Raw genomic sequence first — 22,409 nt, 5'->3', positions numbered from 1 at the left:
TGTGGCAGTCCTGTGGGCGAAAATGCCATGTTGATGCTAGAGGTCAGAGGAGAATGGGCCAACTGATTCAAGCTGATAGAAGAGCAACGTTGACTGAAATAACCACTCGTTACAACCGAGGTATGCAGCAGAGCATTTGTGAAGCCACAACATGCACAACCTTGAGGCGGGTGGGCTACAACAGCAGAAGACCCCACCGGGTACCACTCATCTCCACTACAAATAGGGAAAAGAGGCTACAATTTGCACGAGCTCACCAAAATTGGACTGTTGAAGACTGGAAAAATGTTGCCTGGTCTGATGAGTCTCGATTTCTGTTGAGACATTCAAATGGTAGAGTCTGAATTTGGCGTAAACAGAATGAGAACATGTATCCATCATTCCTTGTTACCACTGTGCAGGCTGGTGGTGGTGGTGTAATGGTGTGGGGGATGTTTTCTGGGCACACTTTAGGCCCCTTAGTGCCAATTGGCCATTGTTTAAATGCCACGGGCTACCTGAACATTGTTTCTGACCATGTCCATCCCTTCATGACCACCATGTACCCATCCTCTGATGGCTACTTCCAGCAGGATAATGCACCATGTCACAAAGCTCGAATCATTTCAAATTGGTTTCTTGAACATGACAATGAGTTCACTGTACTAAAATGGCCCCCACAGTCACCAGATCTCAACCCAATAGAGCATCTTTGATGTTGTGGAACAGGAGCTTCGTGCCCTGGATGTGCATCCCTCAAATCTCCATCAACTGCAAGATGCTATCCTATCAATATGGGCCAACATTTCTAAAGAATGCTATCAGCACCTTGTTGAATCAATGCCACGTAGAATTAAGGCAGTTCTGAAGGCAAAAGGGGGTCCAACACCGTAATAGTATGGTGTTCCTAATAATTCTTTAGGTGAGTGTAGTGCACATATAATTCTAATACTCAGGAACTAGTGCACATATAATTCTAATACGCAGGAACTAGTGCACATATAATTCTAATGCACAGGAACTAGTGCACATATAATTCTAATACACAAGAACTAGTGCACATATAATTCTGATATGCAGGAACTAGTGCACATGTAATTCTAATACACCAGAACTAATGCACATATAATTCTAATGCGCAGGAACTAGTGCACATATAATTCTAATACACAAGAACTAGTGAACATATAATTCTTATACACAAGAACTAGTGCACATATAATTCTAATACGCAGGAACTAGTGCTTATATAATTCTAATACACAAGAACTAGTGCACATATAATTCTAATACGCAGGAACTAGTGCGCATATAATTCTAATACACAAGAACTAGTGCACATAAATTCTAATACGCAGGAACTAGTGCATATGTAATTCTAATACACAAGAACTAGTGCACATATAATTCTAATACACAAGAACTAGTGAACATATATTTCTAATACACAAGAACTAGTGCACATATAATTCTAATACACAAGAACTAGTGCACATATAATTCTGATATGCAGGAACTAGTGCACATGTAATTCTAATACACCAGAACTAATGCACATATAATTCTAATACGCAGGAACTAGTGCACATATAATTCTAATACACAAGAACTAGTACACATATAATTCTAATACACAAGAACTAGTGAACATATAATTCTTATACACAAGAACTAGTGCACATATAATTCTAACACGCAGGAACTAGTGCACATATAATTCTAATACACAAGAACTAGTGCACATATAATTCTAATACGCAGGAACTAGTGCGCATATAATTCTAATACACAAGAACTAGTGCACATATAATTCTAATACGCAGGAACTAGTGCATATGTAATTCTAATACACAAGAACTAGTGCACATATAATTCTAATACACAAGAACTAGTGAACATATATTTCTAATACACAAGAACTAGTGCACATATAATTCTAATACGCAGGAACTAGTGCATATGTAATTCTAATACGCAGGAACTAGTGCACATATAATTCTAATACGCAGGAACTAGTGCACATATAATTCTAATACGCAGTAACTAGTGCACATATAATTCTAATACGCAGGAACTAGTGCACATATAATTCTAATACGCAGGAACTAGTGCACATATAATTCTAATACGCAGGAACTAGTGCACATATAATTCTAATACGCAGGAACTAGTGCACATATAATTCTAATGCACAGGAACTAGTGCACATATAATTCTAATACACAAAAACTAGTGCACATATAATTCTGATATGCAGGAACTAGTGCACATGTAATTCTAATACACCAGAACTAATGCACATATAATTCTAATACGCAGGAACTAGTGCACATATAATTCTAATACACAAGAACTAGTGAACATATAATTCTTATACACAAGAACTAGTGCACATATAATTCTAATACACAAGAACTAGTGCACATATAATTCTAATACACAAGAACTAGTGCACATATAATTCTAATACGCAGGAACTGGTGCATATGTAATTCTAATACACAAGAACTAGTGCACATATAATTCTAATACACAAGAACTAGTGAACATATATTTCTAATACACAAGAACTAGTGCACATATAATACTAATACGCAGGAACTAGTGCATATGTAATTCTAATACACAAGAACTAGTGCACATATAATTCTAATACGCAGGAACTAGTGCACATATAATTCTAATACACAAGAACTAGTGCACATATAATTCTAATACACAAGAACTAGTGAACATATATTTCTAATACACAAGAACTAGTGCACATATAATTCTAATACACAAGAACTAGTGCACATATAATTCTAATACACAAGAACTAGTGCACATATAATTGTAATACGCAGGAACTAGTGCCCATATAATTCTAATACGCAGGAACTAGTGCATATGTAATTCTAATACACAAGAACTAGTGCACATATAATTCTAATACACAAGAACTAGTGAACATATATTTCTAATACACAAGAACTAGTGCACATATAATTCTAATACACAAGAACTAGTGCACATATAATTCTAATACACAAGAACTAGTGCACATATAATTGTAATACGCAGGAACTAGTGCACATATAATTCTAATACGCAGGAACTAGTGCACATATAATTCTAATACACAAGAACTAGTGCACATATAATTCTAATACACAAAAACTAGTGAACATATAATTCTAATGCACCAGAACTAGTGCACATATAATTCTAATACGCAGGAACTAGTGCACATATAATTCTAATACGCAGGAACTAGTGCACATATAATTCTAATACGCAGGAACTAGTGCACATATAATTCTAATACACAAGAACTAGTGCACATATAATTCTGATACACAAGAACTAGTGCACATATAATTCTAATACACAAGAACTAGTGCACATATAATTCTAATACGCAGGAACTAGTGCACATATAATTCTAATACGCAGGAACTAGTGCACATATAATTCTAATACACAAGAACTAGTGCACATATAATTCTGATATGCAGGAACTAGTGCACATGTAATTCTAATACACCAGAACTAATGCACATATAATTCTAATACGCAGGAACTAGTGCACATATAATTCTAATACACAAGAACTAGTGCACATATAATTCTAATACGCAGGAACTAGTGCACATATAATTCTAATACACAAGAACTAGTGCACATATAATTCTAATACACAAGAACTAGTGCACATATAATTCTAATACGCAGGAACTAGTGCATATGTAATTCTAATACACAAGAACTAGTGCACATATAATTCTAATACACAAGAACTAGTGAACATATATTTCTAATACACAAGAACTAGTGCACATATAATTCTAATACGCAGGAACTAGTGCATATGTAATTCTAATACACAAGAACTAGTGCACATATAATTCTAATACGCAGGAACTAGTGCACATATAATTCTAATACACAAGAACTAGTGCACATATAATTCTAATACACAAGAACTAGTGAACATATAATTCTAATACACAAGAACTAGTGCACATATAATTCTAATACACAGGAACTAGTGCACATATATTTCTAAGACACAAGAACTAGTGCACATATAATTCTAATATGCAGGAACTAGTGCACATATAATTCTAATACGCAGGAACTAGTGTACATATAATTCTAATACGCAGGAACTAGTGCACATATATTTCTAATACACAAGAACTAGTGCACATATAATTCTAATACACCAGAACTAGTAAACATATAATTCTAATACACAAGAACTAGTGCACATATAATTCTAATACACAGGAACTAGTGCACATATAATTCTAATACGCAGGAACTAGTGCACATATAATTATAATACGCAGGAACTAGTACACATATAATTCTTATACGCAGGAACTAGTGCACATATAATACTAATACGCAGGAACTAGTGCACATATAATTATAATACGCAGGAACTAGTGCACATATAATTCTAATACGCAGGAACTAGTGCACATATAATTCTAATACTCAAGAACTAGTACACATATAATTCTAATACACAAAAACTAGTGCACATATAATTCTAATACACAATAACTAGTGCACATATAATTCTAATACACAAGAACTAGTGCACATATAATTCTAATACACAAGAACTAGTGCACATATGATTCTAATACGCAAGAACTAGTACATATATAATTCTAATACGCAGGAACTAGTGCACATATAATTCTAATACACAAGAACTAGTGCACTTATAATTCTAATACACAAGAACTAGTGCACATATAATTCTAATACACAAGAACTAGTGCACATATAATTCTAATATGCAGGACCTAGTGCACATATAATTCTAATACACAAGAACTAGTGCACAATTAATAGTAATATACAGGAGCTAGTGCACATATAATTCTAATATGCAGGAACTAGTGCACATATAATTCTAATACACAAGAACTAGTGCACATATAATAGTAATATACAGGAGCTAGTGCACATATAATACTAATATACAAGAGCTGGCACACATTGACAAAAAAAAATTATGTACCCAGATCAAATTGTCTATGTCGTCATGGTTTAGGCAGATATGTAAATTATTACAAGTTTGGTCTGATTGGACACTGGGTCTTGTCACAAGAGGGTGTAAATGTGCGTCCTTCGCTGACCTATAAAAAATGCTCTCAGGGGATACTTTTTGATAGTGTACGTGTTGGTGAGAGATCGTTGACTGCTAGACATCTACATTAAAAAACAATTCTACAATGTACTCAAGACATTTTGCCCAGTTGACAGAGTTTGATAGTGAGTGTATCATTGGACTAAAAGAAGCAGGATGGTCGTTTTGACGAATTGCCTGCCACCTAGGCCATTCTGACCTAGTTGTTAGGAGGTCTTGGGAGCATTGGTTATGTGAGGACACACAAACAAGGTGAACAGACTCTGAACAGCCCAGATAGACCACCAGTAGAGAAGATCATTTGATCCACTGACAAGTAGGAGCAGCTCCCACAGTTCCGTTGTCCACCAATCAGACACAGTTGGCACCTTCATTACACATACACACCCCTGTCACTGCCTGGACCATTGCCAGATGCTTAGCAGGAGGAAATGTGGTGTCATGGCACCAAATAACTGCCCTGGCATTTATAGGCAGCCACCATCGCCTTAGTTTGCTGTGGTGTTGTGACTGAGACACCTGGACAGCTATGGACTGGAACCATATCGTCTTTAGCATCAAATCCAGGTTCTGTTTGGAATTCCATGGCAGTTGGGTTTGAATATCAAGGTCTCTTGATGTGCACTTCAATCCTGCCTTTGTGGAGCGCCACACCGTCCTATCTACTGGTGTGATGATATGGGAAGCCATCGCATACAACAGTCACTCACCTTTATTAGTGATATGAGGGACACTAATGGATCTGCGATATGTGCAGGACATCCTGCGGCCACATACTGCCTCTCATGGCAGGGCTTTCAACTGGCATTTTACAGCAGGAGACATTCCAAGGAAGGGTTTCCCAGGAATGTCTCCTCCAGATTGCAACACTTCCATGGCCTGCCTTCCATGGTCACCAATCAAGCCTTTATGAGACCAGCTGGGACACAAGCTTCGGCAACCTATGAGTTTGCAGGATCTACAGACCCAGCTGTAACACCTGTAAACAAATGTGCAGCAGGATACCAAACAGAACCTGTATGTATCCATGCCCAACCGTATCTCATCTTATATCCAGGCTAGAGGTGGCCCAACAGGGTACTAAAGCCTCCTGTCAATTGTACAGTTTTCCCCCATAAGCATATACTTTTGCTCTAATATTGTAATTACTCAAATCTTGAGATTAGCGAAGTTTTAAAAAATTCAATTCAGCTTTTTTGTAAGTAGCAGGTGCAATGACAGGGAGCTGCTCCCCATCATTGTACCCCTCAGATGCCACGTTCATACATGATTGCGGCTGAGTGTAAAAACAGCTTAAAATTAACATAAAATTTTTTTTAATCAAACATACCGCCTCCATTTGCTTGCAATGGGCCGGCCGCCACCATTTTGCTTGAAGATCTAGAGCGGAATCTCGCGTGCTCCGAGATGACATAATCACGCAGGCCGGCGAGGTGACGCCATACGCCAGGATTTTAGCAGAGATCTTAAATTAAGATGGCAGCGGCCAGCCCATCGCCAGCAAATGGAGGCAGTGAGTTAGATTTTTATTTTAAAAAAAAGTTTTTTAGACTATTTCAGGTTAAATCGATTTGCTATCAAGAAGCACGAGGAAATTTGGCTTTGTGGTGAATCGAATTTGTCCTGAAATTTAAATCGAAATCCACTTCGGTGGATTTGATTCGCTCATCTCTACTCATATCTTTACATTCACACATATAAAAGTTTCATTCGATTCCAACAACTACTTCTTGGTGCGTTATTATTTTTTTTGTCAATAAGTGTAATTATGACACACAGGAGCTAGTGCATATATAATTCTGCTAGTGGAACGTAAAGTGGCGCTGGAAAAAATACTAAAAGTGGCCCCGTTTGGTAGTCTGGTGGAAATTGATTGAAGGCAGGGCCAGCACAAGTAGGCTGGGCCAGCAATGTCATATTGTCGCACATTATACCACCCCAACAGAGCCAAATACTACAGTCCATCACAAAATACTGCCAGCAGCGCAAAAATACATCCTGGGCAGAAGATTGTAGTGCACCTCTCATACCCCTTCAGACCTCCCCTGGTCCTTCCCTTGGTGACCACCTCTCATTCCCAGAGGACTGTGAATCCTTCTGGATATCATAGAATATTATATACAGTAGGTGATAGAACCAAATAATATTTGCTCTGTTTTGCATAATTAGAAAGATATTGTTCCTACCTCAAGCAATTCTAAAAGACTGGTCTATGTAAATGTCATATGCCTTTTATATATGTTATAAATAAATATGAAACCAATGATAGGGAAGCAACATTCGAGAATTCAGAGACCTGGAGTTCCCAGATCTTTTTCAGAGACCCTTCCTATTACCTAACTTTTTCCAGTGTTTTACCTCTATCATTCAGAAATACCAGACTCATTTTTATTGTTTATTCTTTCCAGAAGACACGAGCGCTTCCAAGTCATCCGCGAAGTCATCGCTTCTTGCTATTGTTACACAATGCAGAGGCCTGGACAGACACGAGCGCTTACACCGTCCATACTGAATATGGAGAAAAAGCAAAGAACAGGCAGAGAAAATGACATTCCAGGGCAAAATCTTAAGCAGTGCTTAATGTTTATATAGAGGGGGGCTCTTAACCTGCAATGAACACATATTATTATGCTGGAGGCTCAGACCAACTAAGCTTATAAGCTGACACTTCCTAAAGACAAAATATTGTTTAGTAGCTTTTTTAAGAATTAAAAGAGTCACAGAAGAAAGAGAGGAGTCTTGTTTTACTGTAGTAGATCTGGTCAGAGAAATTTGGGTGGGGAACATAAACTATTTTTTGGGTGTGTATTGTCATAGGTCAAATTTTAGAATTGGGGTTGTGAATGTGACAGCTCCTCAAACATTTGTTCCTTTATTTCAGTTTTATTAGTAGGAATGTACAGTACAGACCAAAAGTTTGGACACACCTTCTCATTCAAAGAATTTTCTTTATTTTCATGACTATGAAAATTGTAGATTCACACTGAAGGCATCAAAACTATGAATTAACACGTGTGGAATTATTTACATAACAAAAAAGTGTGAAACAACTGAAAATATGTCATATTCTAGGTTCTTCAAAGTAGCCACCTTTTGCTCTGATTACTGCTTTGCACACTCTTGGCATTCTCTTGACGAGCTTCAAGAGGTAGTCACCTGAAATGGTTTTCACTTCACAGGTGTGCCCTGTCAGGTTTAATAAGTGGGATTTCTTGCCTTATAAATGGGGTTGGGACCATCAGTTGCGTTGTGGAGAAATCAGGTGGATACACAACTGATAGTCCTACTGAATAGACTGTTAGAATTTGTATTATGGCAAGAAAAAAGCAGCTAAGTAAAGAATAACGAGTGGCCATCATTACTTTAAGAAATGAAGGTCAGTCAGTCCGAAAAATTGGGAAAACTTTGAAAGTGTCTCCAAGTGCAGTCACAAAAACCATCAAGCGCTACAAAGAAACTGGCTCACATGCGGACCGCCCCAGGAAAGGAAGACCAAGAGTCACCTCTGCTGCGGAGGATAAGTTCATCCGAGTCACCAGCCTCAGAAATTGCAGTTTAACAGCAGCTCAGATTAGAGACCAGGTCAATGCCACACAGAGTTCTAGCAGCAGACACATCTCTAGAACAACTGTTAAGAGGAGACTGTGTGAATCAGGCCTTTATGGTAGAATATCTGCTAGGAAACCACTGCTAAGGACAGGCAACAAGCAGAAGAGACTTGTTTGGGCTAAAGAACACAAGGAATGGACATTAGACCAGTGGAAATCTGTGCTTTGGTCTGATGAGTCCAAATTTGAGATCTTTGGTTCCAACCACCGTGTCTTTGTGCGACGCAGAAAAGGTGAACGGATGGACTCTACATGCCTGGTTCCCACCGTGAAGCATGGAGGAGGAGGTGTGATGGTGTGGGGGTGCTTTGCTGGTGACACTGTTTGGGATTTATTCAAAATTTAAGGCATACTGAACCAGCATGGCTACCACAGCATCTTGCAGCGGCATGCTATTCCATCCGGTTTGCGTTTAGTTGGACCATCATTTATTTTTCAACAGGACTAATGACCCCAAACACACCTCCAGGCTGTGTAAGGGCTATTTGACCATGAAGGAAAGTGATGGGGTGCTGCGCCAGATGACCTGGCCTCCACCATCACCGGACCTGAACCCAATCGAGATGGTTTGGGGTGAGCTGGACCGCAGAGTGAAGGCAAAAGGACCAACAAGTGCTAAGCATCTCTGGGAACTCCTTCAAGACTGTTGGAAGACCATTTCAGGTGACTACCTCTTTAAGCTCATCAAGAGAATGCCAAGAGTGTGCAAAGCAGTAATCAAAGCAAAAGGTGGCTACTTTAAAGAACCTAGATTATGACATATTTTCAGTTGTTTCACACTTTTTTTTGTTATGCATATAATTCCACATGTGGTAATTCATAGTTTTGATGCCTTCAGTGTGAATCTACAATTTTCATAGTCATGAAAATAAAGAAAACTCTTTGAATGAGAAGGTGTGTCCAAACTTTTGGTCTGTACTGTACATCAGGATTTAACATGAGAACCTCAGAAAAGCATCGCTAGGAGCTGTATAGATAAGCCAAAACTAAACACATTAAAGGAAAGGGGTCTTTACAGTTAGAGCAGTGAAACTATGGAACTCCCTATCCCAAAATGTAGTAATGCCAGGCACTATGTAAACATTTAAAAAGGCTAGATGCCTATCTAGTGACAAAACGGCATTGAGTGTTATAATGAATCTAACAATTAAAGGGGTTGTCCCATGAAAAGAATTTTACAGTTTTCAAACCAGCACCTGAATCTGAATACTTATATAATTAAAATGGATTATAGCTACTAAGTTATTCAATTAAATCTATCTGTATAGCGCCACCTGCTGTTTGATCTTTTCCTAATTTCTCTGTCCCTCTGACTGAAATGGAAGCACATCCCCAGTTCCATCCTTCAACTGGCACCAGCTGAAGGAGAGAGAACACAACCCTGGGAAAGGACATGCCCCCTATGATGACAACTTGAAATAAATCTAGCACAACAATTGGAGCAATTAATAGGGAGATTTCTGGATCCATGTGAGGGTTACGGCTGGTTCTAACTTTGTTAGAATAATCTTGTCATGTACTAGATTATAGTATATCATTTTCATGTTTTACATTATTCATGAGATAACCCCTTTATTGTTTATGTTTCATAAAGAAATGTTGAGCTTGATGGATCCGTGTCTTTTCTTAACCTATGTAACAATATATACAAGTCCTACACCTTTTAATTGTATTGTGCATAGGAAATGTGTCTTGTATACAAAGGTCACCCCCTACACAGAAACAGAAACCCCATCCTCCCAGGACATAGTGTAGCCTCCCTCCTTCTGGGAAGGCAGCTGGTTCCTCTCTGATCTTAGACTTGTACTAAAGTGACTGTCTGTGTCACGACAGAGGGTATGGATAAGTGCAGCCCTAAACTCCACCCCACCTCTGTCCCTGCCTACTTGCACGGCCGGTCCTAACTGCGTACAACTCGCTTAGATACGTGCAGGGGCCTAAGAAGATAGAGAAATATCATAACAGAGTCAGGGAAGCAAAAGTCAAAGCCAGGAGGTCACGCAGGTACACAGGGAGCAATACAATAATGAGGTTAAAACACAATCTGGAGTCAGAAGCCAAGAGTTCACGTCAATTCCAGGAAGGTCACAAGGTCAAAGTCAAAAACAGAGCCGAGGTCCAAAACACATACAGAAAGGCACAATACAAAAATTCTGGTGAGGGTAACAAGACCAATCACAGGCAACCTGTGGCCAGCAGGCTGCCTGTTTAAATTGCCCTAAGTGATGAGTCACATGACGTGGCCAGCGTCACGTGACTCATGTTACACAACTCAATACAGCTGAGTGCTGACTCACCATTATCGGCGCTCAGCTCCCCTGCAGCTCGTTGTCTAGGGGATGGAGGAAGCCGGATGCGCTGAGGTGACATGCGTGTCTGGGTCCTCCCCGCCCCCTGGTTACTGTGGAGACGAGGACGCCGGCCGCGTCCCCGCTCCACTATATGCACTGGATGCCGGCGGCACTGCGAAGGGAAAGCGCATTGCCGGCTCCCTGTTGCAGTCTGGTATTGAGTGCATAGCTGCCAACTGTCCCGAATTTGCAGGGATTCTATCGATTATGTAATCTGCAATCCGCCTCCGCTATTGAAACTGCTAATTAGTAATTGCCAATAACAACACCAACTATGACCTAAAAAATCCATCACAGCAGAATAACGTTTTCACATCAACATCTGTTATACAGTCCTCTTTTGTGTCATGAAAATATGCATATAGACCAAATAGAAAGATCTAAGTCAGCCATAATGCCCATTGAAGATCTGCAGTTTCCAGCCAGTTGTAGTCATGCTTAACCTTGGGCATCTTGACCCAAAGACGTAACTTTAAATTCCTGGGCTCCAGTATAAAAGCTATAACAGGTCCCCCAACAAGGTGATTTATGATACTGGTGTCTTCTTACAGGGGTCTTTAGACCATCCGCTCATGCAGCAGAGCCTGGGCACGACTGCTACCTAATGTGCAGTCTGCATAAGATAAGGATAAGCGATAAGTGTTATTAGTAGCTCAACCCCTTTAACTGACTTGAATAAAACCGGACTTTAAAAGAGCAATCTGATCTAAACTGATGCCATGTTATGCATTCCTCCCAACATTTCTTTCCGAATTCAGGGAACACTTTTGGCCCAACCCCCAATCCACCAAGGAACACCCACAAAACATACCAGAAATGCCAAGCTCCATCCACCCTTTAACCCCTTAGCAACTTCTGCCGTACATGTACGGCGGAAGTCGTCACTTTAAAGATGGTGCCCACTTGAGCCTGCAGCAGGCGACATAGCCACTGGGTTTCTAAGTTTTCAAACAGCAGAGACCTGGGGATTTGCCATGGTCAAATGCAACCATGGCATCTGAGCAGCCCAGAAGCAGGAGTCTTGTGCTCCTGCGCTCGTAATGGCATTCCCCAGCTGAGATCAGGGAATCTTTTATGGTACAGTAATAACTCAAAGCCTCAAGCAGGATTCAGTAGCTATTACTAGAATGTACTAATACAGGCCAGCAGGTGGCAGCACTGTATTGGGATAATGTAAATGGAGTGTTCTATGATGGCTATGTAGCCATCACAGAACACAATGGGCAATCTAATGATTAACATAGTCACCCAGGGTGAGTAAAAAAAAAGTTTTTAAAAATATATAAAATTTCAAATCACCTGCCATTCCCCAAAAAACGCTTGTATTATTAAACGCTCATACAATTAAAATATAACAATATTTATCACATATGGCGAATGGCGTAACCTAAAAGGCCAATTCACCTCCCCCCCAAAAAATTATAAACTGTGATCAAAAAGTAGCACACACTTCAAAGTGGGATCACTGAAAAGTACAGATCGCCTTGCAAAAAATGAGTCCTCATACAGCTTCATACGCATAGCTACAATAAAGTTATAGGGGTCAGAATATGGCGATGAAAAGAAAAAAATATTTTTTAAATTTTTTATTTTTTTTCAGTGTTAAAATGCAAGAAAAACTATACAAGAGTGATATCGGTATAATTGTATTGACCTGGAGAATGAAGGCAATAAAACTGTGGGAGAATGGCGCTCCATTTGGAATTCTTTTAAAGCTCTCTTCTACATCATATGCAAAATTAAATAGTGCCATTAGAAAGTACAACTTGTTCCACAAAAATAAGCCCTCATAAGGCTTTGTGAACGGAAAAGTAAAAAAAAAAAAAAAAAGCACTGGGAAGGCGGGGAGTAATAAAACGAAAATGCAAAAACAGAAATTTACAAGGTCCTCTAAGGGTTAAATCTGCACCACTAAGCCTGGGATTACCAAGAAAAGTACAGTGGTCCCTCAAGTTACAATATTATTTGGTTCCAGGACGACCATTGTATGTTGAAACCATTGTAAGTTGAGTAATTGGTTCCAAAGCCCCAAAATGTCATCCAAGATAAGAGAAAAGGAAGAGTTAATAAAAATAAGCAGATAACTAGTACAGATAAAACAAGTCCTTACATATAACAGTCAGGAAAAGCTGCTAACTAGTAACTAATCCAGATATTTTACCAGAGAAGTGGCCTTGATTGGTTGGATCTGAGTCTGAGACATTGTATGTTGAGTCTTTTTTCAACTTACGATGGATCAGAAAAGACCATTTTATGTTGAAAATATTGTATCCTGAGGCCATTGTATCTTGAGGGACCACTGTATAACATGCCTATGGTTCTGTGGAAAGACTGAGTTTTGAGAGAGAGAGGCAGTACTACAACTACCATCTTTTTTGCTGTCCATACACAACTATTGGAAAACATTGCACTGTAGTATACCTCAGAACTGTGCTGTTGCTACTGCATCTCTCATCATCCTCAGTAAAGAGACTGTTATCTATTTTATCTAAACTTAGCCTGATTATTGACTTCCCTATTCATCTGTCGGTTTCTGCATCTGCACTCCTGCCTTGCACCCAGTTAAACTGTTTACCATTATGTGCACCCTAACTACCACCAGATGGATGCCCTAATACCAGTGTGTGCCCTGAGAGAAGAAAGGGCGCACTCTCCAGTCACTGCACGGCCCTAGGGAGCACCACGGTGGAGCAAGCTACCATGAACTGTGACTACTACTACCAGCACAAGAGCCACTACCACTCCTCCCATCCTCACCTCCTCTCCGGGTCGCAGCAGCTGTACTGAAGTTTAATTATATGCAATTACAGGTACGAGCCCTTTAAATATATTTGAACTAATTTATCAAACTGGGGTAAAGTAGAACTGGCTTAGTTGCCCATAGCAACCAATCAGATTCCACCTTTCATTTTGGACAGCTCCTTTGGAAAATGAATGGTGGAATCTGATTGGTTGCTATGGGCAACTAAGCCAGTTCTACTTAGCACCAGTGTGATAAATGACTGCACATCTATGCAGAGCTCTGCGCTGTGTGTAATATTCCCTCTGCCCCAGTTTGTGCTAAACTGCAGAAACTGTATCACACAACGGTATGGTAGTGTATTTTAATCAACATCTACTGTCAAATCTGTACATCACCTTTAAAGAAGGAACGCAGATGGCCTTTATACAGTAACTTCTACAGAAGCCACCACAGATGAGCACTGCTTACAGTACCTGCTCTTATAATTTACTTCATTTTTGGCTGCTTTGTACCTCTGCTTCATTAATACACAATTATGATTGGTGACTACATCTTGTTGCCTTGTTACATAGGAGTTCAGTGACAAAACAATACGTGTCCTATGTTACAGATGCCGTGTATCATGATTGCAGTCGCTTTTCTGTATGATGCCCGTTTTAAATCAAAATCATGTTATCCTCTCAGGCAAATGACATCACTACCACCAGTCAATAAAGTGATGTAAACTGTTGTCTCCAAAATGTTGTGGTTAGTGTTGAGCGAAGTTATGAAAACTTTGATTTGGCTGCTTCGCCAAATTTCACAAAGAAATTCGCTTTGTGACGAATTACTTCGTCTCGGATCGCATTTCTTTGTAAGTAGCGACGCAATGATGGGAAATGGCAATTGCGTTTCCCCGTCATTGAACCCCTCAGATGCAGCATTCTTTGCTGATCACAGTATCTGATGTAAAAACGAAGGCCTTTAAGCGGTTAAAAAACTAATACTCACCTTATCCGTTTGAGTGCGAAGAAGGCGTCGCGGCCATCTTGATTAAAGATCCTATTCAAGATTTTGCGCCGGATCTTCAATCTAGATGGCCGTGGCGGCCTCTTCACACTCAAATGTATGAGGTGAGCATGTTTTTTTTGTTTCTTTTTACGCCATTTCAGGGAAAATTCATTTGTTACCATGAGGCACAAGAAAATTCAGCTTCGCATCGATTTAAATTTTCCCTGAAATTTGGATAGAAGACCATACTTCGATGGTAACAGACAATAATTTAAATGGTGGCCTGGGAGAGAACATGGCAGAGAAGCTATAATAGAACAAGACTCCTAGATCTGGAAAGGGGTGAGAGAACTAAGAGATGAAATGCAGATAAGAAGAAAATATCTGGTCCTGTGCATAGAGCAATGGGTTCTGTTACATTGGTAAGAGGGGAATAAGGCCTCATCATAAGCTGAGACTAATGTCCTGTATCATCTACAAATTTTAAGGTCCCTTTACAAGGACCAATGATGAGAGGAATTCATAGTAATGGTCGTTCCTGATAATTGCCCTGTGTAAATGTGCCACCAATCTCCAGAATACTGTTCATCGTGTAAAAGCATCACTGATGCAATCACCTAAGTCATAATTTCTGGGCAGCAGATCCAGGTGTCTAAACAGCGATCTACTGCTCTATGGTGACAAGTGATCGCTAGTCCTCATACAGAGAATATGATTGCTGCATATAAAGGCCCCATTCTCAGGAAGGAAGCGTTGCTTCCTAACAATCCTCTGATCGTCTGTGGAGGCAACTTCTGCATTTACATGCAGCGATCTCCTCCACAGTATGGGGAGGAATGATCGCTAATGCCCTCGCTGGTCCCCATACAGAATCATTGTTTGCTGGCTGCAGTGTGCCGTTTAGACAACACAATCTGCTGCAGGGAAATTATGATTTCAGTGTCCACCCAAACAATCCTATTACTCGATGAACGAGCGCTTCATTGGGTAATCAGTGACACCTTTACACAGGCACAACAGGCAGTGTAAAGGCCCCTAAATGGTGGTTCCTGATAATTCCCTGCTTGGTCAGCCCATGAGGGGCCTACACTGAAGATCTACTTGTTCAGATCAGCTTCTTTGATAATCATAATCCAGTCATAAGTTTACTAAAAAGTATACTGAGCCAAATGAACCTTAAAGGGTTTTCAATTATTAAGATTAAGGCGGCTGATTTATTCCAAAAACTGCTCCACACCTGTCCTTGATTAGTTTCTGGTATTGCAGCTCAGCTCCATCCAAGCGAATGGGGCTGCACCGTCATACCACACACAACCCGTGGACAGGTGTGGTGCTATCTTTGGGGGGGAAAAAAAGCAGCCATCTTTTTCTAGTCCTGGAGAACCTCTTAATAAGGGAGATCTTGGAGTTTCTCTTTGGAATTTTGTAGTACGTTGATCAGTAAGGGTACTTTCACACTTGCGTTGCTTGATTCCGGCAGGCAGTTCCGTTGCCTGAACTGACTGCCTGATCAGGCAAACTGTATGCAAACTGATGTCATTTTTTCTGACTGATCAGGCATTTTTCAGACTGATCAGGATCCTGATCAGTCAGAAAAATGCCTGATCAGTCCGAAAAATGCATTTCAATACCGGATCCGTTTTTCCGGTGTCATCAGGCAAAACGGATCCGTTTTTTTTTTTTTTTTCATTTTTAAAGGTCTGCGCATGCGCAGACCGGAAGGACGGATCCGGCATTCCGGTATTTTGAATGCCGGATCCGGCACTAATACATTCCTATGGAAAAAAATGCCGGATCCGGCATTCAGGCAAGTCTTCAGTTTTTTTCGCCGGAGATAAAACCGTAGCATGCTACGGTTTTCTCTTTTGCCTGATCAGTCAAAACGACTGAACTGAAGACATCCTGATGCAAACTGAACGGATTACTCTCCATTCAGAATGCATGGGGATATGCCTGATCAGTTATTTTCCGGTATAGAGCCCCTGTGACGGAACTCTATGCCGGAAAAGAAAAACGCAAGTGTGAAAGTACCCTAAACCTGATTTCATGTGATCATTTATGATATCAAAAATAGGAGCTGATAGACTTAAAGATAATACTCTTCAGTAGCGTTCTTCAAACCTAAAGTCATTACCTTAGAAAATATTCAATCTGTGTTCAATGCTGCATCTTGGACAAGAACAGACTACTTATTAACCTGTTCTCTGCCCCAAGAGACAGCACAAGGCACCTGAACAGCACACTGCTCTAGCGTGCACAGAGTTAAGTGGCATTTTGCGGTTGATAGATAACATGAAAGAATCCAACTTGATTTTGATAGCTTTTAAAGACCTTTAACAAATATGTCTTTCCTCTGGAAATGGAGCCACCTGGCTTCCTTATGCGTTCATTGATTTGCAAGCTGCTCATGCAGTATAATGTAAAACACAGGCCTCGGATTAAACATGTAAATCACACTCACTTTTAGTTTTCTATTTTTTTTTTTTGGGACGTTGTGCTCAATTCATTTTCCGCTCTCCAGCATGGCAATAAGTTGCCTCTCTGCAAAATTCACTGTGCCCAAATACAACGGATGAAAGCACATGAGCATTAGCGGGGTAAAGCCGTACGCTCCACACCAGGCATTAAATGGGATGAATATTGATCTTCTAAAAAGGATTTATTTATTTCTAGCTCTATCCAAAGATCAACTGCGAGCAGCTTTCAGAGGATCTGTTCAGCTCTAAGAGCACAAATCTATTGCACATATGACAGTGGACTTGACATTTTAGTGCTGGAAGAAAACCAAACAGTATATTTAGTGCAATAAGCCTAGATAAATGAGATGATCACTAGCAAAGCTAAGATAGTTAAATGGGCTATCACTGAAGTCCAAAGGATGATATTGACCACAGTACTAAACTAGCTTGAGTCAATACCAACCCAACTGTTGCCACCTTCTCCCTTCAGGCACCATGAGTCTCATTATCTAACATGGATGACCAATGCAATCCAAATATGTACAGTATATCACAATCATGATATAGAAAGAACATAGCATTGATTTTTCACACAGTAGAAGGCATTTTTACAACTTGAACCTGTGCAACACATCAGGTAGAGACATAGGGGCTCATTTATGAACTCATATCAGTTGTAGGTTTTGTCACACGCCATTTTGTGGCAAAATCTGTGACTTTTCTTTGCTCACGCCATTTTTCTGACAGATTGAGAAAAAGGGGTGTGATTTGGGTGGGGAAGAGGACAGGTCGGCAGATCCGCCTCATTCATCACTTTCTGCGCCAATTTTTGATGTAGAAAATGACCTAAATCTATGTCAGAAAGGGAGCTGGTGTAGATTTAAGTCTGTCACATGTCCTGCTGGAGGAAGCACCAAAGTTATGTAGAGGTCTGCGGCACATATGACCAGCGTCTTAATAAGTGAGCTCCATCAAATATACTATAGAGTAAAAGTTGAGTGTCCCATAAACTCAGTCATAATCAGATTCATAATAGAGCTGTGCTTGCCAGTCAAAAGCTTAGAAAGCAACCAAATAATGCTTCATACACTTACAACTACAGCAGATTTGCCACCCAGCCAGTAAACCACCAACTCAGCTGGTAATCATATCAGGGGGCTGGTGCTGCCAAAAGTTATTAGAATAATTGCAGGTATTTTGCATAGACACATTGAAATGATTACACATTGAATATTTTTGTTGCAAATTATGGCAACCCCCCCCCCCCCCCAAAAATCTGCAATGTGTAAAGATCCATAGACAAGATATGAGTTTAGGAGTTATATGTTTGTGTAAGCTGTGTGTAATGTGTCTAGAGTTTGTATGTGTACTGGAGGCTGTGTTTAGGGGTCTCGTTTAAGGGATCAGGTCAATAATTATTTATGGGTCTTAGTTTGGTATCTACTGTGGGGTCTTTTAGGGTTAGGCCTGATGTCAGAATTTTGTTGGGGTCTGTGTTCTGTTATTTTAATGTCTGGGTCTATATTCTATGGTCTATGCATGCTATAGCAAAAAATTAAAGAGGTGCTCCATAGTGTAAAAACTTCAGTCAAAATGCAAGTTATAAGGGGTATAGGCTCATGGGAAGTATGCAAATCAAGACACATCTCTGAGAACTTTGGATCACAGAATCACCCTCTGGTGTGTGGCTGCTGCAGCAGGCTGTGGACTTCTCACATCATGGTCCAAATGAACGTTGAAAAAAAAAGGTGCCGCTACAAAAGTCCTAAAACCAAGATCATAAAAGACAAAAAAATCTTATGGGCATTACCAAATGTTTCAAGGTCAGTCCAACCTCTTGATGTACTTGAGTTAGAGGTCAGACCAACCTCTAAATGTGTAGTCTTAATTGGGTCTCTGTTATGGAATTTGGGTCTGAATACACTTTGGAGTCTATCTGGGGTCTGTAACGACATGGGAAGTGACGACATGACCTATGTAAATTAGCTAAATTCTGTATATTTCTGATATAACCACTTTTGAGTAGTTCAGTGTGGTCACTAATTCTCTATGAAGGCATATCCCCAAACACCCCATTTTTTTCATTTGTATTAACCTGGATGGTATTTTTTTTTGAATAGGAAGTAGAAACCCTAACTATAGTACAATGTATTACAGTGAATATAAAAAGTCTACACACCCGTTAAAATGTCAGGTTTCTGTCATGTAAAAAATGAGACAAAGATAAATAATTTCAGAACTTTTTCCACCTTTAATGTGACCTATAAACTGTACAACTCAATTAAAAAACAAACTGAAATCTTTTAGGTGGAGGGAAGAAAACACCCTCTTATAACTGGGGATGTAGCTGTGTTCAGAATTAAGCAATCACATTCATGTGATTCATCATGTTAAATATGAGTCAGAATACACCTGCCATCATTTAAAGTGCCTCTGATTAACCACAACTAAAGTTCAGCTGCTCTAGTTGGTCTTTCCTGAGATTTTCTTAGTGGCATCCCATCTCAAAAGCCATGGTCCACAGAGAGCGTCCAAAACATCAGAGGGATCTCATTGTTAAACGGTATCAGTTAGGAGAAGGGTACAAAATAATTTCCAAGGCATTAGATATACCATGGAACACAGTGAAGACAGTCATCATCAAGTGGAGAAAATATGGCACAACAGTGACATTACCAAGAACTGGACGTCCCTCCAAAATTTATGAAAATACAAGAAGAAAACTGGTCTGGGAGGCTACCAAGAGGCCTACAGCAACATTAAAGAGGACCTTTCATCACAATAAAAAATCTAAACTAAGTATACAGACATGGAGAGCGACTCCCAGGGATCTCCCTGCACTTACTATTTTCCCTGGGCGCCGCTCCGTTCTCCCAGTATAGGCTCCGGCATCTTAAGATGTTCGGCTCAACTGGGAGGAGCCTGCTCTTGTTCTCCTGGGCGTCTCCTTCTCCCAGGCTGGAGTGCTAGCCAATCGCAGCGCTCAGCTCATAACCTGAGAGAAAAAAAACTCTCAGGTTATGAGCTGAGTGCTGCGATTGGCCAGCGCTACAGACTGGGGAAAGGAGACGCCCAGAACAAGAGCAGGCTCCTCCCAGTTGAACCGAAAATCTTAAGATACCGGAGCCTATACTGGGAGAACGGAGCGGCGCCCAGGGATAATAGTAAGTGCAGGGAGATCCCTGGGCGCCGCTCTCTATGTCTGTATACTTAGTTTAGATTTTTTATTGTAGTGAAAGGTCATCTTTAAAGGAGCTGCAGGAATATCTGGCAAGTACTGGCTGTGTGGTACATGTCACAACAATCTCCCGTATTCTTCATGTGTCTGGGCTATAGGGTAGAGTGGCAAGACGAAAGCCTTTTCTTATGAAGAAAAACATCCAAGTCAGGATACATTTTTCAAAAACACATCTGACGTCTCCCAAAAGCATGTGGGAAAAGGTGTTATGGTCTGATGAAACCAAGGTTGAACTTTTTGGCCATAATTCCAAAATATAGGTTTTGCGCAAAAACAACACTGCATATCACCAAAAGAACCCCATACCCACAGTGAAGCATGGTGGTGGCAGCATCATACTTTGGGGCTGTTTTTCCTCAGCTGGAACTGGGGCCTTAGTTAAAGGGGTTGTCCGGGACCAAATGTTTTAAAAAAAAACACGTTTACTCACAATGTACATCTAAGTAAAGGCCTCCATACATTTTCAGCTATTTTTGCCACTTCTATGTGGCTCCAACGGTCCCCCACTCATTGTTTATATATCTGTTTATCTTTACCTGACTTCCGGCTGCACTGCCCTGTGGGTCCTGGGGCAGCGCAGCATCAGGTGGTTACAGCTATCTCTCTGTTCCGCTGTAACTCCGCCCCCTCATCAATATTCCCCTCAATTCATTTTGAAGCTCACTGGACTGGAGGGGCGGGGCTTAGCTCGATGTCGGCCAGCCGCTGTAACTCCGCCCCCTCATCAATATTCACCCCAATTCATTCTGAAGCTCACTGGACTGGAGGGGCGGGGCTGAGTGGGTTGTCAAGAGGCGGAGCTGAGCTGGTTGTTAAGGGGCGGGGCTTAGTGGGATGTCGGCCGGCCGCTGTAACTCCGCCCCTCATCAATATTCACCTCGATTAATTTGCTGCCAGTGACGTCACCGGGCTCCCTGAGCAGCGGAAGAGGAAGCTTTGTTTGCCTGCAAGGGACCCGGTACATCACTGAGGAGAAGAAAACAGTAACGTCCGGCCATGAATTTCAAAGATGAAAATAGGGCTGCAGAAATCTGTGCCAAAGGTACTACCTGCTTGTATGTAATGTGTATGCCACACTTGTACTATTAGAGTAATGTCCCCAATCCCGGACAACCCCTTTAAGCTAGAGGGAATTATGAACAGTTCCAAATACCAGTCAATATTGGCACAAAACCTTGAGGCTTCTGCTAGAAAGCTGAACATGAAGAGGAACTTCATCTTTCAGCATGACAACGACCCAAAGCATACATCCAAATCAACAAAGGAATGGCTTCACCAGAAGAAGATTAAAGTTTTGGAATGGCCCATCCAGAGCCCAGACCTGAATCTGATTGAAAATCTGTGGGGTGATCTGAAGAGGGTTGTGCACAGGAGATGCCCTCGGAATCTGACAGATTTGATGTGTTTTTGCAAAGAAGAGTGGGCAAATCTTGCCAAGTCAAAATGTGCCATGATAGACCCATACCCAGAAAGACTGAATGCTGTAATAAAATCAAAAGGTGCTTCAACAAAGTATTAGTTTAAGGGTGTTCACACTTATGCAAGCATATTTTTATATTTTTTTCTTCCCTCTACCTAAAAGATTTCTGTTTGTTTTTCAATTGAGTTGTACAGTTTATAGGTGACATTAAAGGTGGAAAAAGTTATTTAATGATTTTTCTTTGTCTCTTTTTTTACATCACAGAAACCTGACATTTTAACAGGGGTGTGTAGACTTTACATATCCACTGTATGTCTTCTTTCATTAATTTATACAAAAGTAGATACTATCAATAAGTTAATACAAATATAGGTGAGTTTACACGCGCTGACCAGAAATCCGATTGCCAGGAAGGAAGCGTTCCTTCCCGAGAGTCGGCTGCTTGTTAGGTGAAGGAGACCACTGCACTTAC

Source organism: Bufo gargarizans, chromosome 1, assembly GCF_014858855.1.
Source record: "Bufo gargarizans isolate SCDJY-AF-19 chromosome 1, ASM1485885v1, whole genome shotgun sequence".
NCBI lineage: Eukaryota > Metazoa > Chordata > Amphibia > Anura > Bufonidae > Bufo > Bufo gargarizans.
The sequence above is the reverse complement of the archived record's forward strand: the minus strand, read 5'-3'. Positions refer to the sequence as shown.